This window comes from Macaca fascicularis, chromosome Y (genome assembly GCF_037993035.2).
Source record: "Macaca fascicularis isolate 582-1 chromosome Y, T2T-MFA8v1.1".
NCBI lineage: Eukaryota > Metazoa > Chordata > Mammalia > Primates > Cercopithecidae > Macaca > Macaca fascicularis.
In genome coordinates, this window is record NC_132903.1 from 10901490 (window position 1) to 10910626 (window position 9137).

Genomic DNA, 9137 nt, shown 5'->3' on the forward strand with positions numbered 1-9137 from the left:
AAAGAATTATATAGTGGGAAGAATTCACCAACAACATTTCAAAGACTTATGACACAGCTATAGCAATCAAGACAGTTTGGTATTGGCATAGGAATAGATTCATACAAAAATGAAGCAGAAGAGAAAGCCCAGGACTAGAGCAATACTGGTCTGGATATGACCAAGTGATATGACCCAAAACTGGAAAACAAAATCAGTAGAGGAAAAATAGCCTTTCCACAAATGGTGTTAGGGCAAGTGGACATCAACAGGTTAAGGAAAAGAAGACTTAACGTAAACCACACACTACAGAACTTAATTCAAAATGGTTTATAAACTTGAATGTAATATAAAAGTATAACACTTTTTGTGAAACATTTTAGAAAAAGAGAAACAAAGAAAAGTCAAGCCTCTTAGGTGTAGTAAAGAGTTCTTAAATTTTATACCAAAGGTATAAAACATAAATGGAAAACTGATAAACTGGATCAAATCTAACTTAAAAACTTCTGCTTTGTGAGAGAACTTATGAAGAGACTAAAAAGCAAATCTGCTACAGAAAGGAGTACCCTTCCTACTGATAGTTAGAGACAATGGCAGGACCAGCTGCAGAGAGGAGTGCCGTCTCTGATGAGAACAGTAGCTGCACCAGAGAGCTTCAGAGACCTGCAGAAACATCCAAATAACTGACCTACAGAGAGCAGCCACCCTCTCCAGGGCCTCCTCCCTCCTGAGAACTGAATGCTCCATCAGAGGACCTCCCTATAGAGAGGAGCTACCCACTCCTCTGAGCTCTTTTAACACTAAAGATAACTCTTCTTCTTTTTCACCCTTCACTTGTCTGTGCACCTCATTCTTCCTGCATGCAGGACAAGAACTCAGGCAAAGGTGCCATGGCCACAGAGGTTTCCAGCCAGAAAAATCAATACCACAGTGATCCCGTAACAATAGCACTGACATTTCTGTGTTGATATTTATCATTTTTTTTCATTGATGTGCAGGGCTTCCTATTTCATGCTAAGACGAGAGATTTTTATTTGAATGTTAGACATTTGGGGGACTCTTAGGAGACTCTAGACCTTACTATGATGTTCCATTGTTCATTTGTAGCTGGCTTTGTCTGATACCACCTTAACAGGCAAAAGGGTGTGCTTGTCAAGTAGAGGCACAATTCCACATTTCTTACTTCACTTCCTTTGACACCCAAGGCAGGACTCCCAATTACTGATAATTAAATATGCGGATTCCAGCTTCTCCATACGCCTTACTTGTACCTCCCTGGCTAGGAGGAGAAGGGTGTATTACCACATGGCAGGGTTGAAAACTCTAGTTCTGTACTGCACCTCCTCTGATTCTACTCTAGCAGAGGATTAGGGTGCTTCATTATTGCCTTGTGCAGTGGATGTTCACACCTGGTCTTGGCTGTCCTGGCTAGGTTTTTTGTTTCACTTTGTTTTGTATTGTATTGTTTGGCTAAAGTAGGATAGTTATTGTAAAAAAGATTTTTTCTTTTGAAACAGTTTAAGCTAGTCCAACCTAAATATAGAGAGAATACTTAAGAAGGTACCATGTCTTCGTTTGAATCCTAGAAGAAGCTTGGATATTTCCTGGGTTTGGCTGCTCTGTGATTTGTTACATTAAAATCTTGTCAGGATGTTCCTCAGAGTATAAAGAATTTTCAGAGCATGGGCATGGACAGATATTCTATTCCTGCTGACAACTTTATGATTTGCATTCGTTTACTCATTTTTTCTCCTTCACTCTGTGTCTTTTCCTCCCTCACTTGTTTTATCATTGCCGCTGTTGTTGTTGTTTGCCGGACACTTGCCTTTTTCTGGCCTTAACCTGATAATATTGTATTCCACATTTTAACCTGCCTCATTCCATCTTTCAATAATTTATCCTACCTCTCTTATTTTATTTACTTATTCATTCATTCATTCATTCATTCATTCATTCATTCATTCATGTATTGTTTTGAGACAGAGTCTCGCTCTGTCACCCAGGCTGGAGTGCAGTTGTGTGATTTCAACTCACTGCTGCCTCCACCTCCTGTGTTCAAGCAATTCTCCTGCCTCATTCTCATGAGCAGCTGGGACTACAGGTGCCTGCCACCACACCTGGCTAATTTTTGTAATTTATTTTATAAGTCCCTCCTTCCATGTTTTCAGTCTTCTCTTTACATTTCAAACGCTATTTGGATACTGCAGCTCTGGGATGAATCTCCCAGAGAGCTAACCTCTTTCCTTATGATTTATTTTTTTAATTGTATATGCTTTTTGGAACATTTCTTCAATTCTGTTTTCCATTTCTCTAGAGTTAAACCTTTTAAGAGAATTTCAAGCTGTTTTTCCTAATTTCTCATTTTTTTCCATCTGGCTAAATTTTGTTACTTTCTTTGGATGCACTATTTTATACTTCTCTGGGACTAGTAGGAGATGGGTTCTCACCCTTCCTTGAATAGAGAAAGCTGTAAGGCCAGAAAGATGAAGGCATTTAGAGACTTGTTTTTCTGGTGGTGAGTTGTCTCTGATTACATTTGTCTTCATTTCATGATTTTTTTAACAGTTGGACAATAATTTTTGCCTTTGTGCAATTACTAATGAGGCTGGAATAGGAATGGTCACTGTTTGACTTCTCACTGGGACTGTTGTGGAATCAGGAGAACTAGAGAGAGACCTTGGGCATATACAGGAGAACATCTTTATTATTAAGTGCACTCAGACCAGCAGACTAATGTCCAAAGACAGGGCACAGAACAAAGATAGCATTTGATTTTCATATATACTTCACAAAATGGGGTGGGCTAGCTTGAAACAAGCTTACAGTGGTGTGAAAGCAGGGACACAGAGGCAGGACAAAGACAGTTAATTAAGTTGTTACAGATTTATAATTCAGGATTGCACATGACTGTCACTATGCGACCCAGGTATCTGTTATCTAGGTTTTGCTCTAAGGAGCCTTGCACTGGTTTATTCCATAACCTTCACTATGATGCCTACACAGCTGTAGTTCAGGCCTGCTCAGACTTCTCATGACCTTTGTTGTATTTCTTAGATAAAACAGAATACTTGAAGTTACCAGTTACAGTGACTAAGGAACTATAAACTCATATAAAACAAAGGAAAATTTGTTTTTCTTCTCCCTATGTTGAAGGAGTGCTGAGAGCGTCTCCAGAGCACATTAGATAATACTATTAAGACTTGTCCTGGGTCTGGGCTGTGCTTGCTGCTGCTTCTGGGACAAGTCAGCCTAATACAGAAAAGCTTATTTATCTTTCTTTTTAATTTTATTTTTCTTTAATTTCCCACCTCAAGATGAGGGCAACTTGTCTTCAAACCAGTGGCCTACACTTGTGAAGGGTGATGTTCTCTGGGAATCTCTTAGCTTCCTTGATCACTCTGTAGAAACCCCCACCTTCTGGTTCCCTGCTACTGCCTGGGAATGTGGATGCTCTCCCTCCACTTGTATCCTGACCACACAGCTGTGCACATTGTTCTCATGGCTTTTCCATTCTTTTTGTCTTGGGGAGAGAAGATGCAACCCATTGCTCTACTGTGATGGAACCAGATTGTCCGTAGTAGCACTTGAACAGTATTTCCTCTGCCTCAGAGGGTACATAAGGTTCTGCATGAAAGAGGAAATAGCTGAAAACAGGCACATAGACAGGAAGGTCACTTTGACCTATGAAGGTCCTGGGCAGCTGGGTACTGTTTTAGGTGGTTATGCTGGTGTACGGGAGGGAGGACTGTGGGACCCTTGCCTTCAGGTCTGTTCTGTGTCTGAGTTCAGGGCCATCTTCCTCTTAATTGTCATTGTACAGCCTCATAGATTTGCAGCAGAAAAGAACAGCCCCTTTGAGGCCACAGCTTTCCTAAATGTCAACCCAAAGCTGACCAAATCCACAGTAGCTTATCTTCAAGAGTGATAGGTGTTCTGAGATAGTCTCTGGAAAAGGCAAACAGAAGGGAAGATAGTGACATCTTAAACTGTAAAGACATCTTGGTAAATCTTATGTACAAGTAAAAGTGGAAATCATTAAGGGCTGGTGGCCAAGCACTCTCTGAACTAGCCACAAGTGAAGATTGAGGTCACATGGCACATTTTCCAATACCAGCAGGAGGGAGCTGCAGACTCTGACTCCAGTTTCTGGTGGGAAGAGTGTGTCAGGTCCAGAATGACAGCAGAATTTGAGGTTATCAGAATTAAAATTTGTTTTGCCTTCTGAAAGCCAGGAAAAGTTGTTTAAATTGATGGTTGTGACGGTTACTTTCTCACAGAGGGAGGAGCTGGTGATTCCAAATGTCAAGGAAGGGCAGTATGCTAAGAAGTTATCACCCTAGAGTGTACAGGAGAAAAGAGGTGAAGACTTAATCAGGGGGAGCAAGGACAAAAGCAGAAAATTCACCAAACATTTAGGAAAAGGGTCAGTGGTTCCTTAGTAAGGTCAACATATACCTATCATGATATGATGTGACCACTGTACTCATAGGAATGAACCATGAGAAATAAAAAGAAGTTCAGAGGCTACATACATAAAAAATATTTTTGGCAGCTGTTTGCATAATGGTCCCCAAGCAGGAGCCCCCAAATGCTCATCCATAGGAGGAGGGTAAACAAGGCATGGCACATATACACCATGGCATGTGGTTCAGCATGAAAAGAAATGTACTGTTGATGCACTCAAAACAAAGTACTGTACTGAATAGAAGCAGCCAGATCAGACCCAAACACAAAGTCATAAAGTACATACTGAATGTACATGAAATTCCATAAAATTCAGCTAATTTTTAGTGACAGAAGCAGATCTGTCATCCTAGGATGGCCAGGAAGAAATCTTTATGGGCAGAAGAGTACATTTTCATGACTTTTATTACAGTTGTGGCCTTGCGGTGGATGGAATAGTCACATGGAGAAAACCATCAGTTCCCCTGTTGACACATGTGCAGTTTACTGTATGCCAATCACACATCAATGAAATAATTTTTAAAGAAGGAATTATGATCCTCAGCTGAGAGTAAGGATAGACAGGAGGCATAAGACATGGAGGAGCATCAGGAAGCATCAGGTCAGCCATGTGGAGAGGTAAGCAAGCCCCAGGGGACATGATAGCGATTGCAGGCTCTTCCCAATCTCAACTCCAGTGGTGAATGGAGAAGTGAGCCCATCTCTGTGGTGTAGATTTTCTCATCTAGCTGCTTCAGCAATCAGAGCATGTGATTTGGGGGACTGTTGCCCCTCTTCTCATATGTCCCCTGGGATGCTATCCTCACTGGGCACCTGCATTGAGCCAACTTGCTCTCGGCTTCCAGACAAGAGAGAATCCCACATCCTGGTAACATGGTCCTGGTGGCCCCAAATGGAGACAGGCCTGAAGGGAAGAGTGCAGTCCATGTGTGGTACAATCAAGACTGCAAATTACAGAAGTAAATACATCATCCAGGCCAGCCATCCCAGGCCACATGAACCACTCCCACTTAACATTTGCAACAATCCCTATGGCAGTGCCTAGCACCATCCCTATTTTACAGGTGAGAGGTTACCATAAGGGAAGAATTAGTGAAGAAGTATGAACAAGATGCTGGAGGTGGGACACCTTGTAAAGTCCCAGTATGAAAGTTAATGGCCACACTTTCTCTTAAGGTCACCCACTTCAGTATCTTCCAAGTGCACTTTCCATTCTTTCCTGCTCTAAAGCTTTTGAATAAATGTTCATTCCTGCTGTGAAACTTGCCTCAGTCTCTTTTTCTGCTTTATGCCCTTCAGTTGAAGTCTTTCACCTGAGGAGGCAGAATTGATGTTGCCACAGACCTGGATGAATGTGTTGCCAGTAACGCAGATACCTTCCCCTGATAACAAGTCTAGGAGCTGGTAGTCAGTGTATCTGGAGTATGTGCCCAGAATGTGGTTGGCCAGGCCCCAGGAAGTTCTGGACTGTGGAAACATTTGAACCCCTGGCTAACGGCACACCATGGAAAGAGAAATCACCCTGCTGAGAAAATGCTGGGGATGTTTTTTTATTTTTAATTACATTAAAATTTGCATAAAATTAACTGTTTTTTTATAATGTATAATTCAGTGACATTTAGTACCTGCACATTCCTATGCAACTACCACCTCTTTGTTCCAAATTATTTTCATCATCCCAAAAGGAACTTTTTTACTTATTAAGGAACTACAATACAATCTGTTCTCTTTCTGAACCCTGGCAACCAGTATTCTGTTTTTTGTCTCTATGGATTTACTTATTCTGGATATTTATCTAAATGAAATCATACAGCATGTGATCTTTTGTGTGTAGCTTCTCTATACACAATGGTTTTGAAATTCCTCCACATTATACTATTACTGTCTCAATCTTTTTTGCAGATGAATATTATGCCATTATATGGATATACTACATTTTGTTTTCCTGTTACGCATTGGTGGACATTTGGTTTGTTTCTATGTTTTAGTTATTGTGAATAACGCTGCTATGAACATGTGTATGCATGTTTTTGTTTGAATACCTGTTTTACATCCTTTTTCTGTATGTACTTGAAAGGGTATTTGCTGGGTTCTATGGTAAGTCTATGTTTAGCTCTTTGCAGAACCACCAAACTATTTTCCACAGCACCTGCACCATTTATATTCATATTTCTCCTTTTCCATGGCCACCCTTGTTAATTTATGTTTTTAAAATAATAATAGCAATTATAATAAGTGTGAAGTGGTATCTTACTGTGACTTGGATTTGATTTCCTTGAGGTTGAGTGAGGTTGAGCATCATTTTATGTGCTATTTCAGTATCTTTTGGGAAAAATATGTTCAAGTTCCTTTGCCTATTTTTTTTTTTTTTTTTTTTTTTTTTTTTTTTTTTTTTTTTTTTGAGACGGAGTCTCGCTCTGCCGCCCAGGCTGGAGTGCAGTGGCCGGATCTCAGCTCACTGCAAGCTCCGCCTCCCGGGTTCACGCCATTCTCCTGCCTCAGCCTCCCGAGGAGCTGGGACTACAGGCGCCCGCCACCTCGCCCGGCTCATTTTGTAATGTTTCTTTTTTTCTTTTTTTTTTTTTTTTTTTTTTTTTTTTTTTTTTTAGTAGAGATGGGATTTCACTGTGTTAGCAAGGATGGTCTGGATTTCCTGACCTGGTGATCCGCCCGCCTCGCCTCCCAAAGTACTGGGATTACAGGCTTGAGCCACCGCGCCCGGACCTCCTTTGCCCATTTTTTAAAAATTAGGTCGTTTGACTTTTTGTTCTTGAGTTGTAAGAGTTCCTTCTATATACTGAATGTTAGACACTTACCATATGTATGAGTTGCAAATATTTTATCCTGTGCTGTTGGTGTTATTTTCACTATCCTGATCATGTCATTTGATGCATGAAATTTTTTGTTTTCATATTCAATTTATCTATTTTTCTTTTGTTTTCTGTGCATTCAGTGTCATACCCAAGAAATAATTGTCAAATCCAATGCTAATAAGCACTTTAAAAGATATTCAACATTGCTAACCATTAGGTAAATAAATATCTAAACCACAATGAGATTACCACTTTAAAGCCCTCAGAATATCAATTCTTTTTTTAAAAAAAGGAAGAATTAGAGAGTATGTTTACATATTCTACAAATATTTAGATTGGTAAATTTTATGTATCTTTTACCACATACAAGAAAGGCTTCCTCAAAACTGGCCCTGATATAGTTTCACATGTGATAAAACAAGAGCCTTCTCTTGTAGGAGAGAAGTAGGAGCCTTTTTATTCATGCTGGTGTTACACACTCCTGGCTTTCCAACACAAGCAGCGCAATCTTACCAATCAGAGGGAGTCCAGTCCCACCTGGCCCATTTGTGCCTTTTGCCATCATCCTATTTCCCTGTTTAACTCAGTCTCTGTCACTTACAAACCACTGTACGACACAGGTCTGTTTACCATCTCTGCAGACTTTTCTGTAATGTCATAGAAATTGGATCATAAAATATGTGATTTTTTTCAGACTGGCTTTTTGTTGTTGTTGTTATTGGGTTTTTTTTTTTTTTTAATTATTATTCTAGGATTGCTACCAAAAAAGCATGCATGTGTTGTTCCACACAGAAAACCAATTTTTAAAAGACAAACTCTAGGGCTGGATGTGGTGGCTCACGCCTGTAATCCCAGCACTTTGGGAGGCCAAGGCAGGCAGATCACGAGGTCACGAGTTTGACACAACCTAGTCAATATGGTGAAACCCTGTCACTGCTAAAAATACAAAAATTTGCCAGGCATGGTGACACTCATCTGTAGTCCCAGCTACTCAGAAGGCTGAGACAGGAGACTCCCTTTAACCAAGGAGGCAGAAGTTGCAGTGAGCCAAGAACTTACCACTGAACTTCAGCCTGGGTGACAGAGCAAGACTCCATCTCAAAAAGCAAACAAACAAAAAATTCGTATTCTAAGCTCTACTTAGCAAAAACTAAGAAAAGTATGCTAGTACACATAATCATTTATTCTTGTATTTTTCTTAATTTCCTGGTTACTATGATGAGAGAGTAAATTGTAGCTCATTAGACAATGTGGTGAATTAGTGTGATGCTTCCCTATGTAGAGATTCCTTTCAACCAAATGACTTCTTTACAGGTGTCAAGGCAGCACCAGGAATTTATACATTACAAAGTATTTTCTCTGGGAATTGACAAAAAGCACTGATTTCAATTTCAGGACATATTTTACAATACTGAATCGTTGACACAGATTAGAAATCTGGAGGTTTTGCTTCTTAAATCTGCTTCTTCAAAAGTTAGCCAAAATGTGAAATCACATGTTTTTTGTCTGTTAGTTTTTCTTCCTCTCACACAAAACATTGCAGTCCCTCATATTCAGGTTTGGAGACAGAGACTTATTTATTAAAATATTCAAATATTTTTCAGTATTCTTTTTCTTTTTGATTTTAGACATCAAAAGTGAAACTTCTCATAATTTTGTCAGTACATACTTTGAATAATAAAAGACAGGAAAAATGACAGACTAAATTGTGTCCATTAATTTATAATGACTCCCTATTTGGCTTTTCCATACTACTTTATTGTGTTTTCTCTCTTGAGGAAAGCAAAGTAACAATGTATTATTCCACACATTCTAAAAGAACTTCCTAAAAAACAATTGTAGTCAATCCTTTTCTGTCTTTATGGAGACAAGTGTCAGCTG

At 39.6% G+C, this 9137-nt stretch overlaps 1 pseudogene; it reads left to right on the plus strand.

Annotated features, from left to right (window-relative positions):
* LOC141409586 (centriole and centriolar satellite protein OFD1-like) overlaps nucleotides 1-3904 on the plus strand; it is a 47480-nt pseudogene extending 43576 nt beyond the window's left edge.
* The last annotated feature ends 5233 nt before the right edge of the window (nucleotides 3905-9137 follow it).